Source organism: Mytilus edulis, chromosome 10 (genome assembly GCF_963676685.1).
Source record: "Mytilus edulis chromosome 10, xbMytEdul2.2, whole genome shotgun sequence".
NCBI lineage: Eukaryota > Metazoa > Mollusca > Bivalvia > Mytilida > Mytilidae > Mytilus > Mytilus edulis.
The window spans coordinates 26,179,880-26,205,021 of NC_092353.1; the positions used below are offsets into that span (position 1 = coordinate 26,179,880).

At 30.8% G+C, this 25,142-nt stretch overlaps 1 long non-coding RNA gene across 1 annotated transcript in view; it reads right to left on the reverse strand.

The window, feature by feature from the left end:
* Positions 1-25,142, reverse strand: part of LOC139492090 (uncharacterized) — a 53,020-nt gene that overhangs the window by 15,511 nt on the left and 12,367 nt on the right. The window contains exon 2 of the long non-coding RNA XR_011656706.1: positions 20,006-20,084. This is a non-coding gene — a long non-coding RNA (uncharacterized lncRNA). The remainder of the gene's footprint in view (positions 1-20,005; positions 20,085-25,142) is intronic.

Consider the following 25,142-nt stretch of genomic DNA (forward strand, 5'->3'; position numbering starts at 1 on the left):
TGCATGATAGATCTGACAACCTCTGTGTTCAAACAATCAGGAAACAGGAAGAAGCTGCATGATAGATCTGACAACCTCTATGTTCAACCAATCAGGAAACAGGAAGAAGCTGCATGAAAGATCTGACAACCACTATGTTCACCAATCAGGAAACAGGAAGAAGCTGCTTGATAGATCTGACAACCTCTGTGTTCAACCAATAAGGAAACAGGAAGAAGCTGCATGATAGATCTGACAACCACTATGTTCACCAATCAGGAAACAGGAAGAGGCTGCATGATAGATCTGACAACCTCTGTGTTCTACCAATCAGGAAACAGGTGAGCTGCATGAATGATCTGACACCTCTATGTTCAACCAATCAGGAAACAGGAAGAAGCTGCATGATAGATCTGACAACCTCTATGTTCAACCAATCAGGTAACAAGAAGAAGCTGCATGATAGATCTGACAACCTCTGTGTTCTACCAATCAGGAAACAGGAAGAAGCTGCATGATAGATCTGACAACCACTATGTTCAACCAATCAGAAAACAGGAAGCAGCTGCATGATAGATCTAAAAAAACCTCTATGTTCAACCAATCAGGAAACAGGAAGAAGCTGCATGATAGATCCGACAACCACTATGTTCAACCAATCAGGAAACAGGAAGAGGCTGCATGATAGATCTGACAACCTCTATGTTCAACCAATCAGGAAACAGGAAGAAGCTTTCACCACAGTTCCAAATATCACTAACACATAACAAACTCATCATAATTTATCATTCTCAAGCTTATCCGTAAATACAAGTCAATACAAGTTAACTTAACAAAATACTTCATCTAAAGTGGTTTCATTTCAAAATATCAGAGAGTGTTATTGAAATAAAACTGCAGACACTCTGAGTATAATATTGTCAGACTCTAGATTTCAGTTTTAACACATCTTATTAAAACAGCTCTAAAAAAGTAAAACAAACAGAATATAAAGAATAGTCCATTTGTGCAGAAATTTGTCTACTAAAGTATGGTTTTGGTTTTAATACAGAGATCACATGATGACAGAAAACAAAACAGTCAATTTTTCAGAATGTGATTTTACATTACTGGTACTGAAAAAAAACCTAACTTGAAAGTTAAAATCAAAATGAGACATATTAAAACATAAGACAATTATTACCAACATTCATTTGAGTGGTGACATCATCTAGTTCTGAGTGTTTCCATGAAAATAACAAAGAAGTGTCTACAAACTAATGGAAACAGTTTTATTCTATTTACTATTAAACATATAAATATTCACAACTTGGATAATCTAATGATTGTAACAGTACAACATTTTACTTGTGTTTGTTCATAACAATATATTTTATGAGTACTGAATTTTTTAGGGATAGTTTGATAGTCAGCAACAATGTATATGGTTGGTAAAAGTTGTCTTGAGAAATCTTGAATAACAGTTACAGCAAAATAACTTGAGTGTGTAGGTAAAGGTAATATCTCTGGCTAGCTTGCTTACTAGCTGAACCATGAAATAATTAGTAGGTTAGGTATACTATAATACTACACTCATTTCGTAGTAGGCTAGTCCTACAAACAGATAGATTGGTTATCTGTCAGACTAGTCTACTCTTTAAGGAGGGTAATACAGTGTAACCTGTGTTATATGACACACTGGGGGGACTGGGGAACCAGAAAGAAATGTCGGATTAAGCAGGGTGTCGGAATACTCAGGTTTTTTTCAGCAAGGATAGGTATATTTTGGGACCATGAAAATGTGTTGTTTAAAGCAGGATGTTGGAATACTCAGGTGATGGATAAGGCTGGGGTGAGGTTACACTGTATACATAACATCATAATGATTTCATGGTTCAGCTAGTAAGCAAGTTAACTAAAGATATTAGATTTTACCTACACACTCAAGGCATTTTGCTGTATAACCAGAGAATATAGAACTTACTTATTTGTAAATGTATTTTTCTTTTATGTTGTACTGATGATAGTCCCTTTATTTTCTTATTGCAGTTTAAAAAAAAATAAATTTAAACAAAACACATTCTACTGATGTGACACAATAGCTGTGTCACATATTATCAGATTGCTATACTCATATTATTATTTTTTTGGACATACCAATCTGGTCCCAAAAAGTTATATAATCTATGGGACATATTGAGAGATTGCCTATATCTTTGCTTGGTCAGCAACAAGAGTCCTAAGAGATAGATAGTTCTGTACATAACATGCAATAAATCAAAATTTCTTAACTCAACCGAATTTACCCTTGATTTCAAATTATCCTCAAAGTTCCTTTCTCCAAGTTCATTAGTTTTTCAATTCCTACAAAGTGATATTAATGTTAACTAATCTTTATCATGAATATTTTTGAACTATTTGCAGATGAATGTAACAAATAAACCAAGAGGTATATTCTTTTACCAGTAGAAGTAGGAAATAAACAGACATTGTGTTTCAGATGGATTAAGTCCAAAAGTTCATGTATTGAAATTAAATATATCAATTGTTTAATATTTAAAAGACATGAAATATCTGAAAATGATGAGGATGAATAAGCTAAAAGACGGTAAAAAGATTATGCATTTCGGTAAACCCGAAAGACTGTTATAATTAATCATAAAGCAGAAAAATTACCATAATATAACACTGACAGAAATTGCATCAAAACCTCAGCCTAATTAAAACAATTGTGAAGAATTCAAATTAGTCCCGTCTATACTTATACTTATCAAAACAATCAGCAGCATAGCAATGATGCTTGACACTTTTACAAGTGATAATATCGAAGATTCTTTATTCTATTCTTGCGAAATTGATTTCTACAAACTATTTATACCGAATTATTACCACTTGGCTGTGCATCCTTAGTATTCATAGTTTGTCTGGGATACGATTATTGCAAAACCTAATTACCAATTCTAACAACAGTTTACTTGCTTAATTAACCACCCACTGTGTATTGTAATACACGATAGATATTCAAATCAGTTTTACTCATGATGATCATCAGATCGAAAGGCATGGTGTAGGAGAGGAGAAAAAAAAGTTAGGTCAGTTGAGACAAGATGTACAACTAGATTAAAGTACAAAGGTTGAATGGTCATCAGAGGACAAAATTGGCAGTCCTGTAAGAACAAATGTGACATCTGATTTGGCTTCACAAACACACATGGCTTAAAGTCTGCTTATCATACACAAATGTTGACATAACAGCTCAGACACAAACTAAAAGTAGAATTATAACATTGTTTCTTTTTTATCCAAGCGTACTAGGGCTAGAGCATGTTGAAAAATAAAAAATATTTCATTATGTGAGGATCAAAGTCCAACAACACTGGAATGACATATAAGAACTTTTTTTTAATTCCAACAGTTTTTTTTTATCTACACCAATTCCAACAATTATGTAGGGTTTCCACTAAATCAATCAAACATGGTCAAGTTATGGTACAATATGTGAAAACTTGCTTAAAGCTGACAATCAAAGTCCCATAACTCTGAAAAGACAAACCAAAAAATTTAAAAATCAAAAGCAAGCTTTCTTTAAGAGGGGCAGGACCTTTTTCAGGACATCAGGATTGAGTGTTTTTAAGCTCGGGATTTCAGGATTGATTTTTGGGGTCTGGGAATTCTTTTTTCGAATTTAAAAAAAAAATGAATCAAACAATTTTTTTTTTTTTTTTTTTTTAGAAAATACAGCTGTAAATATGATAAAACAAACAACAAGAAAGGTCGTCCTGTCTTCTACAGGTGTATTAAAAACCTTTTAGGGTTTAACCTTGGAAAGGAGATCAAACTATAATCCTTCCATCTTATTTTGTTTTATTGGTAAACTTGCACAATTCATTAGAAAATATTCCTAGACTCAGGTTTTACAGCAATTAATAAAGGAGTCTTTAGAATTCATCAACCGTTTTATAAATAGTTAATTCATTCTGATGAACCATGCCTCTAGGTCAGTCTAGCATAGTCATCTAATTACTGGTATACTGTACTTTATCAAAAACTAGCCAGTAGTGATTTTGGTGTGTAGATTTCTAGTTCAATAGTAAGACTCCATACAAGTTATGTATTGTATGACATTTACCAGTAGTCTCATGACAAGGTTGTCAGACTGAAACCAAGTAAAAACTAATTGCAGACAGATGCGTTGACATTCTTAAGTGATTTTATGATATTTTTTGGCTTGAAAAAAATCAATGCAAGTTAATGAAGCATCTAACATAGTTGTTTACAAATTCTTATTTGAAATTAACAGCCAGAACGTTTATTACTTAACATCTATTGGGGGTGTTTAACAGACTGAAAGTTGAATTAAGAAACAGTGTGTGGATGGTAAACATTGTTGGAACACCATCCTGAGAATTAAACTAAAGCTTTTGAAACTAACTAATAATGATTTAATAGGTGTTTGTACATGTATCATATATTATACTCCTTTTGTCCTTTGAAGGTCTATAACTGATGATATAGTATGGTGTTGTTGTTCTATAGTGAGCCATACATGACTTCAATTATTGAATAGATATATATTAGAAAAACGTACTGTGATCTACAGTAGAGAGCGCTAACAAACATATAGGGGAGACAAAATGACAACACATTAAGCATAGAATGTTATGGACAATATTCATGTCACCATTACTAGCATAGCCAGCTGTATCCAATATGAATCAGGAACTAGCATAGGTGCTGAGTCAAGAGGTTTAGACTTGAAGTCGTGAAGTCGTGAATATTAAGATCCTGCAATATTTCAATTGCATATACATGTATATGGCGCTTCATAAGGAAGGGGGCTCAGGGCACACTGCCACACTCCCCTTTTTACTGACTAAGGAAGGTATTTTTGATTGAACTGATTTATGATGAAGGATATTGCAGAATTTGTTGGAAATATTTATTGTTAGCTTTGTAAAAATCAATAGTCCTTTTTTGTGATAAATACGGGTGTGTTCTCATTTCGCCTTAGCTGTGAATTCCAGCTAAATAAGGTTAAAATATACTAAGGCCAGATGGGAGTTTACTAAGGCGAATTTAGATAAAAATATAAAATAAACAAATTAAACCTCTGTGTTTTTCTAGCAATTTTAACAACATTTAATTAGGGAATTGTTTCTCTTGAATTATTATTTTTAATAAAAGTGACAATTTTTATGATTTAAAAAAATGTACAGTTCATCATGGGACTTTTCTATGAAATTAAAAATATGTCATATGTTATATTTTCCCCCTTGCTTCAAATATTTTGTTTAGGATTATCTATATCAAATTTGCAGATATATGTTTTTATCATATATTTAGTAGTAAATACAGTAGTTTTGCATATGTGATAAATAGCCTGCTGTTTAATCCATATCGCGCAACTTTGATGCGCACCCTTTATTGCATACCCTTTATCACACCCCTACCCTTTATCGCATACCCTTTATCACACCCCTACTTTTTTTTTTTTTTTACATAAAGTCAGTTTTGGTTTTTTTTTTGCTTAAGAAAATAGGTAAATATTATGAATGACGTCATTGTTTGGTATGTGACGTCATGAACGTCGAGTATTCATATAGTATGTGACGTCACACTAAATGCAACTATGAAAAATACAAAACACACAAATTAATACAATAATAAACAAAATATTTTTAAAACAACAGCACGCAAATTGTAAGGTAACCCAGGTGCTTGGGATGAGTAATTGAGCAGTTCTTTTAAGGCCTTTGAAACAAGACAAAAGTAGAACTGAAGTTAACCCAGTGCTATGGATCAGAAAACAGTTCATATAATAGAATACTCTTCTGTTGAAATATATGATAAAGCGTATAATACATGGCAAAATCCGTATCACATGCCGTATCACCCTCGACCAGTATCATCCCTCGGGCCTAAAGGCCCTTGGACTGATATTGATGTCTCGGGATGATACGACATATGATACGGATTTTGCCATGTATTATTCTCTATGTAAATACGTGAAATCAGTTGATATGGGGGTATTTTAATATTCAAATAATGTGCAAGGGCGGCTACAGATGTATTTGTGTGACTTAATGGTTGATTTTCAAATAATTACTCAGATTTTGTTACTTGCTTTCACTTCCTTTCTTTGCAATTAGGTGACAATTTTTGTGATTTTGTTTTAAAAAAGGTCATTATATGCATATTGTAAATTAAAAAGAAAAAACATCTGGTCTTATGAAATGTTATATTCCCAAGTTACACTAAAAATATTTCTTTTTTCTAGAGATCAGTTTCAAAATGACAGTCATAAAAAAAAATGTCAAAGTTTAGTTGTTTTTTTTCCAATTAAATAATCTGAAACCTTTGTATCAAATGTCTAAAAATTTAATTTTGAATTTTTATTTTCTAATAAAAAAAACATTTATGAGATGTATAGTTAGAATTTAGATGTTCACCAGAGGATGTTTGCTTTAAAGGTGCAATGTTACAAATAGATGGACTAAATCAGACAGAGTAATCACATGCAAATAAATGCATTAAAATATGTCATTTACCATCAAATTAATATTGACTATGTCTGCCTCTTGAAAGAAATAAAGCTAATGTCCTCTTTATATTATGTCAGTGACAGATTCAGGTCAAAGGGATTTGGAGGGGGCATGGGGGCATAAAGGGGACGTACACCACTGCACCTTTAATAATAATAATAAAAAAAAATGTTTCATTACAAAAATCGTTGACATTTTTACCATATGCCCAATAATGCTCCCTCTTTCCTCAAAACCCTATGCATGCCCTTGGGTTTTTTTGTAGGTTGAACTATTGAAGTATTCACATTCATTTATTCAAGATTTATAGACCCAATTTTATAAGCTAAAAAAGTGAGGTGGCCAGTTCATATGTCATACAGTATATATTGAATAGACACAGAGAATTAAGTTTGATAAATAACTATAATAGTAATCTTAAGGTATAGGAGTTACAGTAATGTAAGGGTGGCTGGGAGCTTATTTCACTTTGCGTAATGAAGTTTCTCATCACAGCAATAAGGAATTTAGGTATAAAAAACAACTGTTTACTAAAATTTTGCTGAATGATTTATGTTAGATTACATACATACTCATTATGCTGCACACTTAAAACATTATTGAAATGGATACTTTCATTATAGATATCAATAAAAATAATCATAAACTTAATTAATGTAGACAGCAATTTTGCTTTAATGGTTTTTGCAAAACAAACTACTTAAACATTCTACATTTATCTACATCAGAATGCATGTTATAGGCCAGAACTATTCAATGTAACCTCTAACAGATACAAAGGTAACCACAAATTATCGTAGTTAAAAACATAAAAGCTGCAATACTCGTTATGTTTCAGGGCTCAATCATTAAAAACTATTAATATAAAGGAATTTTAAAAAACACAAGCAGAAGATACCTGCGGGACATTGAAAACTCACAAGTAGAAAAAGAAACTGACACAGCTATGATAGCTAAAAATGAAGAAGTATGAACACTCAAACAAGTTTGAATTCCTAAAGCAACCCCATGGAAATCAAGTACTCCAGAAAGGTATAATGATCCTGTCTCACATGTGATACCTGTCATGTTACTCCTAGAAAATATAATGATCACTTTTTTAAAGATATTAGGTTTGAATTATGTAGGAATGTTTAAATTGATGTATATTTAGCATTTATAACCAAGAAAAACTCTTTTTTCAAGGTTACACAATTTAATGCCAAATTCTTCCAGATCATTCCAGAGCTAACGCTAGGCAGACTTTTGGATGACACAAAAGATGACACATTAAACTGACAGGTAAAATGCTCTCTGGAAGTCTGTAAGCTTTATACAGTTACGTAAATTACCAAGTTTCATTTGATGAATTTAGATTTTTTTTAAATACCATCACCTATAAAACAGGACTTAAATGACTTGTATAGATATTTCATTTTGCTAATATTCAACAGTAGTCAGAAAAGGAATATGTTTCATCCATTTCCTTTTCTTAATTATGATTCTGTTTACCAAAATAGGCCTAACCTTGGTCTTGGTTTATCTGTATTGTTCCTGACATTAATATGTTTTATATATACTTGGAAGTAATGAGGCAAATATAAGAGTGAAATAAATATGTTTATTGTAGTTTTTTCTAATGTTGTGTATTTGATACACTTTTGTCCCAGGTTAGAGGAGGTTTGAGTGCTCACAAACATGTAAAATAACCCATCTCATTCATAATCTGCCTGGCCCCAACCAAGAAGCCTATGATCCAGTGGGCTTATGTCATGTTGAAGTTGTGAGCTTGCTTTCTATGACTGTATCTGAGCTTCATTTGAAAGATATCATTTAGTATTGCTGCTTCCATTTTTTGTGATATAAATTAAATATATTTGCACTATAAAATCAAGTGCTTCTGCTAAACTGATTTTGTTGGTCATTCTGCAACATTAATTCAAAGTTGAAGGGTTGAGTCATATAAAAAGTGTAATCACTAACATGTAAATGAGTTAATCCTGTGACCTTGACCTATTATTTAAACAATATAAACAGAAGACAGCTAGAAATATTTTCTGGGTTGAGTTCAATATCGTAGCAGCTACGTAGCGGCTATGTAGCTGCTATCAATATCAATGTAACAACTAGTCTATAGATACACGTTCAATAGTCAAAATCTTCGTAGCACTACGTAGCCACTACGATATTGAACGCAACCCTGGTATTGTGAGGTTGCTTATGTCTAAGGTTGCTATTTCATTGAACTTTTTGTCACCCATTATATCCATTTTTTTGCTTTAAGATGTATTCTGCAGGTCAACTTATTATTTAGTCACTTCTTCAAGTCAGTTGCTCAATTTTTTCATTTAAATTTTTTAAAGTTTCAGTTTCTATATATAACAAAGAAATTGCCTTGCCTTAGCCTTCACAGTTACTATTCTCCAGCTGTTTTCTTAGTGTTTATTGATAATCAACTGTTAGTTAGCTTGCATCAAATGATAAAATATTTACATCAAATCTACTAATCCCTGATATATATATCCTTAAAACACTGTGTTTATGAATGCCTGCTTGATAATTGGTGCAGAATCTTTCAGTTCATTGGCAGTCACCCTGCAGATTTCTCCTATAAACTTGTGTTAGCACATACAATTTATATTTTCATCCCTGGCATCTAGTGATTTTCTTATATTATGACAACATTACCAATATCTGATTAAAGAATACAACAACATTTGAAAGAGCTAGTGTATTACATCAGGGAAATATAATCAAACAAATACAATTATTCAAAAGTAGCTATATAAACGTTAATCAGGGAGTTTATGCTACATTAAGCTTATATTATCTTCAAATAGCCATATAGATGACCAAAATTTATGGATAATGTTGATACATTTATTTTTTGTGGTTATCTAATTTCATGGGTTTGAAAATTTTTGTGACCAAGCCCAAAGAAAATGTATACTTCATTAATCATTTAGATTAGAGATTTATTTATCCTACCCACAGACCCACAAACCTATGTATCCAGGAAAGATAACCCACAGATCCACAAACCTATGTATCCAGAAAAGATAACCCACAGATCCAAAAACCTATGTATCCAGGAAAGATAACCCACAGTTAGTCCTATATAAGAACTCTTTCAGTAGCTAGTTTGTCTGATACATGTTTATCAAATGTTTATATTAAAGCCTTAGTCTTGAAATATTCAGCAGGTCATGCTTGATCATGGATGAGATTGTTAATGGGAATAATATTTATGACATTTGTCAAAGCAATTAGCCAATTATTGCATTTTTCAAAAAAATCTTTTGATATTCCAATTGAAATCAGTTGATACTGTTGATTTTATTACAAGAAGGCCGCAAAAAATTGTTTTTCTTTCATTTGATATTCTGTATCAATTTTGATAAGATTTAATAACTATCTAAACAAAAATTTCAACATCTAGTATGCATGCAAAAGAAACTCCATGTTGTTAAAGATTCTGTTTGAAGTAAAAAGTAAAATCATAAAAATACTGAACTCTGAGGAAAATTCAAAATGGAAAGTCCCTAATCAATTGGCAAATTAAAGAAAGCTTAAACACATCAAACGAATGGATTACAACTGTCATATTCCTGACTTGGTACAGGCATATTCTTATGTAAAATGCATGATACAAACAGACCAGTATGTACAACACACAAATACATCTCATTCATCTTTTCAGTTTGTGATAGTATTGTAATAACAAACTTATAATAGAAAATGTATTTATTATGCATGCCGCAGAGCCCTAAATTTTTTGGTTAATATAAGAATTTAATGTTTATATGTTGAATGCAATGATTATGATGGTGGATTGGTGTATGAAAAAAAGATGATAAAGATGCAATTCAATCTAATAACTTTTTCAACAATTTTTGTAAGCATTCTATACAAAAAACCAATTTGCTTGTGTTCAATCAGTCATATTTAAAAGTAGTTGTCTTTATTCAGACTTTTCATCCATAGCAAAAACCTCTGACATAGAAAACATTTATGTTATATCAACAAGAATGCCCTTTCAGAGATTTCAAATACATTTTCTCTTATTAAAATTTTTAAGGGATTTTAAATTCATATTTGTTATTAGATCTTTTTCTTCGTCAAAATTATTTTAACTTTCCTCTAGGTTCAAAATATGTTATTTTGTTAACTAACCTATCAAATATAAAATTAAATGAAAATATTGAAATCTTGATCATCTATGCATTTCTTTTGCAATTATAGCATTCTTAAACTTCAAATGTAGTCGACAGGTAAGTATATTTAGATAAATTCACATAAAATCGCAATAACTTACATGAAACTTTGTAAGCTCTTTCGTATGCTACAACCTTTCTTTAAACATCATTGAAAACAACATAACAAATTATATTGAAGCTTAGAATAAAGCTATATTTTTGAGAGACACATATTACACAGTAGCTGTTTAAACAGGTATCAATGTTATTGAAGTATCTGCTTATGCATTAAAATTTAAAGACAAACAAAAGATTTGCTATCCTAAATCAAGTGACATTTTATTATCTTCAGTTATGAAACTTGGAGATTAGATTCTTGTGATGGTTGAAAAAGCTTTTTGAAGAGTAAATGCCAATTACAACATATTATTGATCAAATGTTCCTCAGCTGCAAAATACAATGTAAATTATAGAGTTACACAAGAAATTGGCAATAAAATACAAAAAAAGGTCACTTGAATTTATTGTCATAGTGCTTCAAAATAGGAAAAAGAGAATAAAATTACCTTAAAATTCTAATTAAATGTTACACCATTGTTTTTATGTTGTCAATCAAAATAATCCATGTTTAAGAATGAAATACACAGAGTTTCTACATCCAAACATCATATCACATTATGGCAAATTTTACAATCACACATGTTCATCTCAGATGATCAAATTTTTCAAGATCAATTGCAAGAAAAAGCTAAAAAAACGATTCAATGAATTTGCATACTAGAAATAAATCAATCGGTTTACAAAAATAGTCTGGTATCACTATTTATAAGGAGAGGAATCAAAGCTAAACGACCGAATAAGAGAACAAATAATTTGTATTACACAAAGACTCATCACAGAGCATGAAATTGCCAGTTTAATTACAGAGGAGAACAATTTATATACTGATGAACTACAACCTTGCCATCACAGTAGTAATGGCGTTCTATTTTGATGTATCTTCCAGATTCTTGGCACAAATCAGAGGGAATCTCTGCAGCTCAAAACAACATTAAACTTGAGTATTAGGATACTAATAAAGATTAATACATTCTCTGTTATATAACTTATTTATTCTAAATTACCATTATTTTCAGCTTACAAATAGTTAATTTCATAGAGAATAATCATAGTTCTTTTATTTGTAATACCAGGTATTTTTGTTACTCTATGATAAATCAAAAAAATTTGTTCGAAATTAAGTCAAATTGATATTAAGGTAAAACTATCAGAATTTGCATTTGTAACACAAAATTGTGCATATGTCTAAGCTTTACACCCATCTGTCATGTACATGAAGAGTAAATGGGGGCTTAGTGGCTGAGTGGTCTAAATAGTACATCTACAGTAACTAACTAACTAACTAACTAATTTTATTCAGTATAAAATCCAGTACAAAAGGATCATCGCTGAAACACATTAACACATATAAAAAACATATACAAAACAAAAATAAAACATAACAGACAACAATTTTGACACTTATAACAAACAAGAGACAAAACTCACATTTCAATATTATGCAATTATTCCCACTGATGAATGTCTAATCAAAATACATTTGTCTATATATATAAGAAATCTGGTGATAACATCAGTCTCCGAACAGTTCATTAAATATTTAAATTTATCAAAACTATCTAAATTGCAAAAACATGGTATAATATTAACAATGTCATCATATAACTTTTCCCTCTCCTCGTGATAGAGGTTGCATTCACATATGAAATGAAACTCATCTTCAATTTTGTTATCAATACAATGTGTACATATTCTTTGATCCAAAGGCGTTTTATTATATCTGCCTTTTTCAATGTGTAAATTGTGGATAGAAATTCTTAATTTACATAATTGTCTAACATATTGTTTTGGGATATTTAACTTTGTATCAATACAGTATCAATAGCCTGTCAACACTGTGGTTGTGAGTTTGAACACAAACAAGGTAGGTGCTTACAATGGACTAAGAATGTCTGTTTTCCTGCCAAATGTTAATGGTTCTCTCAGAAAACTCCAGCTTCCATGATGTTCCATCCCCGTAAACAGCGAGTCTTATTATAAAGTCAATACCTTTAAACACAACAATCTATCAATCAATCAATCATGAAAAGTGGGTCAAATTCCCAGTTTATATATCACATCATTTTGAATGTTAATGTTAAGTAAGCTATGCATGTATTCATAAACAATAACAACTTTCTTGTTCTAAATTCCTTAAGTATTCTAAATGTACTATTAGTATATATCTATCACAATAAAAAAAAAATATCAAATATCCAATTTTCATCTTTTATCCTGCAAAACTTCTCAAATAGAATTCCAACAGGTCAAAATATTTAATGTACAAGTGTTCAGTTTTTTCTAACAGACTGTTTGCATGTGGATTTGAAATAAAGCCACTTTATTGATAAAATAATGGTTGTTTTCTTAGTTTTTAATAGATTGATCCCAGTTGAGAAATCCTGCTTTATTACCATTGTATCCCAATTGATAGCCAATGTTATTCTTGCCAATAACTGAACATGTGTATGTGTGCAAAAAGAATAGATTTAGTGATAAAATATATTCAAGATGAATCTATCATAATTATTGTATGTTTTTTTGAACTTCAGTTTATTTATGTTTTGGAGTTTAATGTGACGTTCTTTTTCACTGAACTAGTACATAATTTTATTAAGGGGCTAGCTGAGGCCCCCTCTGGGTGCTGGATTTTCTCACTGTGTTGAAGACCCATTGGTGGCCTTTGGCTGTTGTCTGCTTTTTGGTCAGGTTGTTGTCTCTTTGACAATTATTCCCCATTTCCATTCTCATTTTTATCATTTCTGAACTATAGCCAGTAATACTGTTACCATAATTTCCTTCACATCCTTTAAGAAATGTTGGATGGACATACAGATCTTGACAGCCAAAATGTACATAAAACATTTGAAGGGTTATCATTTACAAGCATGATTAAACTACACTAATATTTGAAATAAAAATTTACTGAAATGCACAATATAAAAATATGAAGATATGCTATGATTGCCAATGAGACAACTACCGGTAATTTCAACAGAAACCAAATGATGTAGTAGTTAGCATCTATAAGTCACTGTATAGCCTTTCACAATGAGCTAAACCAATACCAGTAAGCAAGTTATAAAAGGCCCAAAAAAGTCAAATGCCTGATTTCTGCACACAACAATAAACGAAAAACAAATACGATATGCAGCAAAAACAAAACACTGAATTACTGGCTCCTGACTTGGAAGAGGCACATGATGATTGCAGTCTTTAACGACCTCACATGGTCGGTATATGAAAAAGCACACCCTCACATGGTCGGTATATAAAAAAGCACATACAGAATGTGGGTGGGTAAAATACTTAATCAGGTCTCGCTCTCCTGTTACAATGACACAACATCACAACACAAGAACAACTTAAATAAAACAATGAACAAAAAGAAAATACATGATACCCAACAACCGCTATTTTCCATGTTTTTTACAATTCAGAGGTAAAACTATCTAAGAAAATTGTACAGCATCAAATCAGTTTCAAACTCAACTATTTTTAAATACAGGTCAAACAATATATCAATGTAATTGATGTCTTTCAACAAATATTATCCTGAGAGTGCCCACTCGACTATTTTATGCGAATTTCACTGTTCTAATGGGCATATATAACTCTCATAAAAAACTATAAAGCTGTGCTCATTCAAAAATCCAGGGGGTTATTTGATATTTAAATTTTTCTAATAAATTTCAATGAAATCCATAAACAAATTGTAAATATAAGAACACTCACAGATCTTATTTTAATTTGCCTCATTTAATTTAATTTAATTTAAACTTATTTATTTATAGTGGATTGGGAAACAAGTTTTGCAACTTATATTAATCCCTTTCCACTTTGCGGGTGCGAGTGCTGCCTTGTTGCGGCATTAGCCTGCTCTTTTTCAAAATCTACAAGGGTGTCTTTAACGTGCAAGAGATATGGCTCTCTCTTAACACGGGTCAGCCATTTATCGTCCCCTTCTGACAGACATAGTTTCCTCAAGACCATACTCGCAAATGGTGTCAAGGGAGAGCCAAAAATTCAGTCCCTGAAATTTTCATCCCAGACGGGAATCAAACCAGGAACCTTTGTGTTAGTAGTCCGATGCACTAACCACTACACCACGGCTCTCCTCATGCTTCTAACGGTCATAACTGTCACAAATATATCAAGTGGCTTCAGTTTATTCTTAATATCTTGACTGATATATTTTTTAATATCCTCTATATTTCATATGAGTTTCAATGGTATCTATAAATGTTTAGATAAAACAGCCCTTTCAAGACTATTTCACATCCCCCCCCCTCATTTAAAATATGTCTGTGATATGAGTATAACAAATCTTTCTTACAAATTTAAAATCTTCAAAAAAATAGGGCATGAGAGAACTCATGTGTTGGTTGCTGTCTGCCTTATTTTGTTCTGATTTGTTGCTATTAGCATTAAATCTGGCCATTACTTTGTCTTGAATTGTTAAACATTTTGTCATTCCAAGGCCTTTTATAGCGTTTATGTTTTGCTCAGTGTTGAAGGCAGTCTGTGTTCTAAAGTTGAATATCTTCAGTCCTAAATTCAGCTAATTGGTTAAAGTTCCTCTTTCAGATTGACTAATCAACAATTCCCAAAAAAGTATGTGTAAGAGACTAGCATTTTTAAGACAAAAGGAAACCAAAACACAAATGTATTTTTCACCCTCAGAAGATTGTTCATTACACATGTATATCAATTTAAACCTCTTGTGCTCTCTAAGAAAAAAAGGGGAGATAACTTCAATTGTTTCTGGTAAAACTTTCAAAAAGAAAACTTATGATTCCAATATAATGGGAGTCGACAGTTCTGTAATTTCTTTTATTTTAGAAAAAATAAATGATGACAGTGAAGTTGGAAGTTAAATATTTCCTTATCTCTTCTCGGCACTTTCTTAATGTAATCTGCCAATTAGTAATTTATCATGTAAACTGAAATCAATGATGAGAGCCAATAAAACCTGTTTATAAATCAACGATTTGTCATTTCTCAGTGTTGACATCGTCAATGGTTTCAGGCATGCCAAGATTAATCCATGGCAAGTCTGGTGAGAATTAAATTTGACAAGCTCAGAATTAAATAAGGATTCCAGCTACTTGCATTTGTTGCTGTATGGGTTATGTCAGAATGAGGAATATGTCTGAATTTCTAATTGGAAATTTATTAGAGGAAAATGTACCCAAGGACAATTCAGACATACAGAGCTTCCTGCAATAGTATTATCTTATTTGTTTATTTTTATAAATAGCTAGATGCCAAAGTTTAAAGTTAACATAAACCTCTATGAAATGTGTATTTGGTTTGTGATGTATAATCATATAAAAAAGATGTGATATGATTACTAATGAGACAACTCTACACAGGAAACTAAGATGACACAGAAATTAACAACTATAGGTCACTGAAAAGCCTTCATCAATGAGCAAAGCCCATATTGCATATTCTGCGATAAAAGGCCCTGAAAATGACAAATGTTAATCAATTTCAAACGAGAAAACTGATGACCTAATAAACTTCCTTTGTGAAATGTTTTTTGAGTGTCCTCTATAATTGTGTCTTCATGTTGATTATAACCATACACAAAAACAAATTTCACAGAGATGTATATACTTTAAAAAAAACCAAAGAACATGAAGACGATTTGTGTATTTACAGACAGTATTGAAAAAAAACTGCATATAAATTAGGTTGACAGTATCTTATATTCTATTTAACAAAAGCAATGCTAAAGGATGATTCAGTAAATCAAGAAATTTCACAAAAAGTATAAAATATTCTTCTCCCTACCCTTCAATTGTTAACCTGCAGCTGTTTCAAGTGAACACAGTACATATTAGTTTTCTGTTTTTACAAATCACAACTGTTACAATTAAAATTTGCATATTCTGACCATAAAGATTGCATATAATAGTGAAGATTTAATAAACTAACAATTCATTTTCTTACCTTTATAATATTCACTTAAAGTACTCTGTAAAACACATTTTTTTATAACCGATATTATAAATGTTGTTACCAGTGAACTTTAAAGTACATGTACATGTATGTAGCTGTTTAATAATTCAAATTTCAGAAGCACAATGGGTGCATAATTTAGCCTAGTTGAAATATTTTATGATTTGCATGAGTAAAAGAATATTTTACATTACAAAACATTATTTTTTCCAAATTTTATGCTCTTATATGATGCTGTAAACTGTGAACTTTTTCTCAAGGACAAAAGACCTCAAAACTAACATGATCAAAAGGATATTGTTGTGACCCCAAGACATATGATTCACAAAAACATTGGTAAGACTATGATCGTTTTACCTTTAGACCCCAAAATTCAGTAAAGATGTCTTATAATCAAATTTGAAAGAAAGTTGGACACATGGTTCAAAAGAAATCCAACATTTTGCCTACTTTTTAGTCTATAAATTGGTGCTGTGATCTTCACCTTAGACCCAATGACCTCAAAATCAATGAGGACCTTTTTCACCAGCATCATTCATCAAAAATCAGAAAAAAATCTTAATCTCAACAGACATTTACTATTTCCTAAAATGAGACTTTTACCAAAGTTTCAGTCATCATAGACACTGTAACCTTCACCTTTGACTAACTGAAACATTAGGGTTTCCTATCCACAGGCTATTTTCAAGTAAGTTTGGTGAAAGTTTAACATGGTTCAGAAATCAAAATTTAAGACCAATTTCAGTATCCCTCTTTCTACACTGACCTTGACCATAGACATAGTGACCTCAAAATCAATAGGTACCTTCTACATTGACAATTGCATGACTAAATGTGGTATCAAATTCACATATTGTACAAAAGATCATCTTTCAACCATCATTTTGCACAAATTCAGTCTATCAAAGCTTTTTTTACTTTGACAAAGTGGCCTCAAAATGGACTGTTGTCAAAGATGAGATAAAAACCAGACAAGAACACTGAGAGGTCAGTTACATACCATTTTATATGTTTTGCTATCATAATGTATTAACATATACTCATTCAATCTGCCATAAAATATTGAAATATAAGGATAGTATTAAATGCTTCATATGACATGAAATTAAAAGTTCAAAGCTAATATAAAAGAAAAAGAAGATTTTGTATTCTTGCCAATGAGACAATTCTCCATCAGAGACCAAATGATGTTGTCATGTAGTTGACAACTAAAGGTAATCATATATATATATGACCTACAACATTGAGCAAAAAACCATAATGGGTGGTAAGCTATAAATAGCCCAGAAATTACAAATGTAAAAACAATGCAAACAATAAAAAAAAAAACCAAACATGATATACAATGACAACCACTGAATTACAGGCTCCTAACTTAGGACAGACATGCACAAATAGAAATTTAAGAGGCAGGGTAAAAAATGTTTGCTGGCGCCAAACCCTCACGTAATTAGCTAATAGTATATTCAGACCTCAGATTGCTCAGAAGCATATAATCATACATAATATTTCTGTAGCAATATAAATCATACAATAAATATCATCTAATCCTAAGTCTGGATTAAAAAAAAAAAAAAGCTGTTTTAAGCAAATAATATTTAGACTAAAATTGGTCATTATACTGAAATGTTCGTAACTTAGGAATAATAATTCTGGTAAGATTTTTTATGAAATTGATCACTGATAATTTTCCAATGCTACAGGACCATCCTATTGAAATCTATAAACAGGCTGAATAGACAGGATCCAATTAATCCATGGGACATAAATATCACTTTAGCTTTTATTTTTATTATGTCAAAGCCAAAGGAGGAGCATAAATCTACTGAAAATTTAATTACATATATCATAAAGAGCTTATCTTGTCCTTTGTAATTTCCTTGTATGGTTACTGTTGTAGAGACACTAAAGGTCTGCATAAGACAAGGAACAAATTGATGCTGATTTTACGATCGGAATTATGGTCTGGCTTCAGTCTAAAAGAGATAATCTACCACAGAGGAAATCCAGTAATGAATATAATCCAATCACAAGCCAAAATTTATGTTTTATAATTATATCTTAAAAGACTTTTACTTTAGTTAAATTTGCCTCTGGAGAAAAAGTGTTTAGGTAAATTGTATAGTAAATTCAATTACACTGTCTTTAAAGTCTTATGTCGTATGATGGTGTTAGTGTTTCAATGTTTAAAGTTGAAAAAAAGAATTAAAAATAACATGATTTTCTAAAAAACAGCTGTAGACAAATTTCATTTCATTTAAATATATGACTGCAGTCAGACAAATTTGTCTACAATTCAGATTCTTATTTGCGCCAAAATGTCACCTTCATTTGGGAATAATTCTATTTTTCAAAATTCTGACACTGTTTTTCTTCAAAGATATAACATTTCTTGATTTTTTCTAATTTAAGGCAACGGGAGTTTTAGCAAATTCAATTACTAGGTGTTTGCAATAGCAGTGCGCTAAGCAAATAACAATTGGAAACAAAAACCTCAATTTCAGTCAAAAAGTCTTGAAAAACTTGAAAAAAAATTTCTTATCATTTTAATATCAGTGTTCACCATATTTATTCTTTTAAAGGATAAATGTTTGCAATTAATATTGATTTGATATATCTAAAATCTTTTTGGAAATAATACAGATCTTTAGTAACAACAGTTAAAGTTAACACAATAATTTTTATATCTTTATCATTCATCAATGTATACTTATGAATTTTTTAAGTTAATTATAAAATCTGATCTAATAGTACAATTCGATCTGTCTCATTATGCATTCTCTTATCTCTCTAGCTTATCAACAATACTTTCATATCTAAAAAGTGCACCAATGAAGTTGCCTCCTTTTTATACTTTACATATAATTTTATTTGCTCAGAGTCTATGTCAATTTAGCTAACGTAGAAAATTTCAATTTCATAGCACTACTAGATTTTTCATTGATGGGTTAAATAAACTTTTTTTCAGTATTGGAAAACTTCTTTTAAATAAGTCTTAAGTTAAAATTCCTTATTGGTTAACAACTTGGTGTAAATTTATTTAACACATTCATTCATTTCTTTAAGCAATCAAATCATTTGATTTTTATAACACTAAAAAATAAATTATGATAATAGTGAATTTTTTCAGTTGTTCAGTATATGAAGTTGGAAATATCAAACATTCATGAGTATTCATGTAAATAAGTAATTAAGGTTTAAGCAAATTAAACATAAGATAGCATGGCATCTAATAGGAAATATTAAAAGTAAAAGAGAACTTACAGTAAAAGTAAAAACATCCAGGAATATCTCCCATTGTCTGTTTTACATCCGTAAAGTTAGATCTCTACCATATCCACTTCTAAAACACAAATCAAAATCAAATATTTTACGACTTTATCATTTCCTTCATTAATTTTTATCAAGTTAATTAAGTGAAATTAAAACGAAGAAACTGTAGATAAGCTTCGGAAATTCAGTCATTGTATAACTAGGCAAACTATGTTTAAACACGAAGGCCAAACTTGATTGAAGGTTTCTCACCAGGCAATGAGAACATATTTCAATACTGATCAATAAACAACTTTCTTTAACAAAGCTATAAACTTCAAGTGACTACCAGCTGTTGTTACACTTTAAAATACTAGGTTTTTTTTTACTTGATGTTTGTTATGTATTATTCTACTCTAAATATTGATAATCAACACGATACAATGCTATAAGGACAACTTTCATAACACTGATGCATAAGAATAACTGAAGCATTAAAAGCAAATGAATGAAAATACAAAAGCACAACATGCACCTCAGACTGTAATCTGGAATTAAAAGAATGTATGTAATTATATTGATTTGTAAATATCCCAGAGCAAACACAGTGCCTATTGCAATTCCATGGAGTTCCGAGGTTTTAATCAAAATCTGAATACAAACTAGGGGCTCCTAAGAGACTTTAATTGCTCCCCTTTGGCTAAAATAAGTCACTCTGTTAATTATAAAAAGAACCCTTGCAAAATATAGCTGGTTAACCATCAAATAGAGCTTTACATTCAGGAAATTATAAATAAAAGATGGGTTTTTATAGTCAATGTAAGTTGTAACTTACATGCATGTGATTTTCACTACAAAATTATAAAACAAGAAATATACCCACAGGACAAAAACCAATAGTCTATTATGCAAAAACCACAAAGACAAACACTGTACAAAAAAAACTGAGGAGACTAAAATTTAAGTAAAACAAAAGATCTGGAAGTTACATGAACTTAAGTGTTTAAAACAATTTGCAGTTCCTAAGCAAACAAAAGGTCATAATGTCACATTCATTGATTAAAAAATTCAAAAAGTTTGCACCAAATCATGATAGAGATAGCAAATATTACAAAGAGAGGAATTTATGACAACCATGAAGAAAGTCCTTGTATGAAGCAACCTAAACAATAATAGTCATCATATAAAATCTCAGCCTTGGAGTAGCTTATTAACCAAGAAGTTTGTACTGCATGTGCAGGTGTAAAACAAATAATTACAATGATAAGAAGAGGGGGACTACTGACTGCATGAGAGGGGGTCGCTCTAGCCATGCTTCAGTGTCATATAAGATATATCAATCAAATTTTTCCCACAAAATGAAGGGCCTTACAGAACACCTTGCCCCCACACCACCCCCATCCCCTTACCAATTTGCCTCTGGATGTACAGGGATGACAATGGAAAATATTTTCTATACATATAGTCAGAAATGTATCTATGAATGGCAGGTACCACTAGTTTATACTGTAAATCAAGATTAAGTTGCAATGTTTTTATCAATGTGAAAATTCCAACAGGATAGGTTAGCATTAATTTAATACCAATAGCATTATTTGTATATTAAGCATCTCCTAAAAACACAATAATCAATCTAGCTTTTTTTTTTTTTTTCAACAATTTCAATAACAAATGCATGCAAACATTTCAAATTCGCAGTATTTTAAATCAAATCAGATAACAATTCATTGTATACTTTAAACAATAACAATTTTTTCACAAACAAACAAGGAGATTCAAAGTACAGTATCTAATTTTGGAAATGAGATTTTTCTCCAACTTAATAACTAGGTTTACATCATGGCTCATTATCACAATACCAGTCTATATAATGGCACTTTAATGAAGACTGACAGAGAGAGTCTAGTCAACAGGGTGCTGCGCCATGTTATATATAACTGTATTATTACAATATAATTAGGATACAGGCAACAAATTGAACATGAAATATTGTGACAGGGTATATATGTGAATAAAATATGTGAGAAATTTGTCAATAAGACAACAACACAAATACACACTCAAACTTAAAAATATAACTAATGGTCAACTCAGTCTTTAGTCTAACAGTGACCTAATTTTGTTAACTTCTGTATCATTTGGTCTCTGTTGGAGTGGTGTCTAATTGCCAATCATACCACATCTTTTTATTATAAACCAAGATCACTGGGTTTCAAGGCAAACAGTGCTACCACAAATCAGTGAGGTGGTAATGTTAATAGGACAACAAGTAGTTATTAACAAAGACTGCCAGTGACAAATTCCTCATTTGGTACATTAATTTGTTGATTGGTAAACAAAAAAAACAAAGTTTTTTTAATAGTCATTAAACAAATCATCAGGGATTCTTTTTGGTACAGTTTGTTGATTGTTTTTGTATTTGAAATCTATTATACAATTATCCTTTAAAATAATGTTATTTTTAATAGTGAGTAAACAAAAAAGCAAGTTATCTTTATTAGATATAATTAGTTGATGAAACTGTGTTTTTGTCATCAATTTAACCCTTATTTTAGAATTCAGAACTATTTTTCCGATCTTATTTTATATTCATTTATACATTCTCATGTTTGTTATTCAACTTGACGAGAGGTTGGAGATCACAAAAAAAAAGATTAACGCTGCCACACATTCATGTGCCTGTCCAAATTTAGGAGTCTTCTCAGTAGTCATTCTCTGTAATATTTTAAATGTTTTTGTCATACAAACCATTTGTTAGAAGATTTTGTTTATTTTCCCTGTTTAATATATTCACTACCTTTATAAACTCAAACAGATTTTAAGTCCATATATTGAAAGACACCTGTCTACAGATTGAGACTGTATGTTGCGGCTTGATGTCTTTTGCTTATTTTTGTCTTTGGGTTTCTGTCTCTTTGATGTTAATTACTCCTTTTATTTCTTTCAAATGATGAAAACTACTGACTATTTGTGGTCTAAAGTTAGCCTTTCATCTTTTTCCCTTTGAATTTACCAGATAATTAACTGATATAAAAACTGACCAACATTCAACTTTGAAGACAAGCAATACTAGCTAATCAGAAATAACTGCAAAAAACCTACATTTTACCACCAATTCACATATTGGCTTGATGAATAATGGTGAAAAATTGTACAAAAGCGAAGATATATAGTATCAGATATATTAGTATTTGTAACGATTTTCATCAACATCAAATATAAATATAGTAATTATTGTAACAATGTGCAATGGTAATTAGTAGTAAACAATAGTAAACCTTTACAATCTTTCTTTTTACAATTAGCTCAAGAGCTTTCAAACACTCTTACAAACAGATAGAATTCATCAATGTCTGTATTTTTGTCAGCTGTTCATATATAAAATAATCGTTAGCAATCAATTTCATCAGAATTTTCAATATCGTCTTATTTCTTGTTTTCATATTCTTCCTGCTTAATAGATAATTGTTCAATAAAGAACTATTATATAAATCATCAGCAGAAAAACTAAGAGGTACGGTTGTTGTTAACTATTAATTTAAAACATGTTTATTCCATCTAGTTTACATTGAGCTACTAATATTAATTTTCTCCATTTAATCAACAAAATAAGAAAATTAAATTAATTGGAACACCAATATGAATTTTGCTGATTCTATTAGACCTTATTAATGAGTTTCGATAGGTTTACCTTGTAACAGTGTAAGAATTAATGTAAAATTTGGCAATTTTTGACTAGTGGTTACAAGAAGGGTTATTTTTGGAGAAAGTTATACATGAAAAAGTTACTTTTGAAATGAATTTCCGCTAAAAAAATCAAAGTTTCATTAAATTAGCTTAATATTAATTTATAAAACAGCATGAGGAGTTTTCTCTCCTCCTTTTGTAATTATTTTGTTTGGCATCACACATATAAAATTTAAGATTTTTATTATTAGAAAATTATCACATAGACAGCTTAATTCCTCCTTCATAAAGAAACCAATTTGGCTTATTTAAAACAAAACTGAAATATATTTCAAGTACATTGTATACCTAAACAAATATCAAAATTATCAATGAGGAGAGCTTTAAGTGCTGTTTTTTTAATAAATTTTGAAGAGTTTACCCCTTTCAGCAAGGTCAACTACAGTTGACCAATATGTACTCTTCAATATCCATTGATAACTTTTTAAGTTGAGCACATTCACACATTGACTAGTCAGATATTTTTGTAGTGCTTAATCATATACATGTACATCTTACTGCATCATTAACTTAAAACTTTACACCAAATCTCAAAAATTTCATCTATTTAATCATAGTTTAAACATATCTATTTATACTGGATTGGGAAACAAGTTTTGCAACTTATATTGATCCCTTTCCACTTTGCAGGTGCGAGTGCTGCCTTGTAGTGGCATTAGCCTGCTCTTTTTTGAAATCTACAAGGGTGTCTTAAATTTAACGTGCAAGAAATATGGCTCTCTCTTAACACAGGTCAGCCATTTATCGTCCCCTTCTGACAGACTATCATCGTTTCCTCAAGACCATACTCTTAGGTGTCAAGGGAGAGCAGAGAATTCAGTCCCTGAAATTTTCATCCCAGACGGGAATGGAACCAGGAACCTTTGTGTTAGTAGTCCGATGCACTAACCACTACACCACGGCTCTCCATAATTATAGAAACATGAAATGAAGGTAATGGTAATCTATAGTTAGAAGACTAATTGATATTTGTCTACATCTTAATATTTATGTATTTCTAACTAAATGGGATTAATTGAAATGCTGGATACAAATAATGTAGTAGGAATTTGAAATGTTAGCTTACATTTACGATTTTTCGTTAAGTATCCTAGCGGTTTTTCTTTGTAAAAACTTTCTGAATTTACAAAAATACAGAACTAGTTTGATAAGTATCCTTTCTTTGAAAATTTTTCTCAATGTTCAAAATAACCCCATTCCTTCCCTTAATTATTTACACATTAAATTACTTTACCGGCCCTAAAAACATCAAGTCCTCCCATCAATTTTTCAATTTTTTCAATGCTTAGAATCTATTATGATATCTTCCAGTCAAATTAACTCAAACCTAATTATAGACCTAAGGACTTCATATCAGGACCTTATTGATGTAACTGAACAAAATTGACCACATAATATAAAC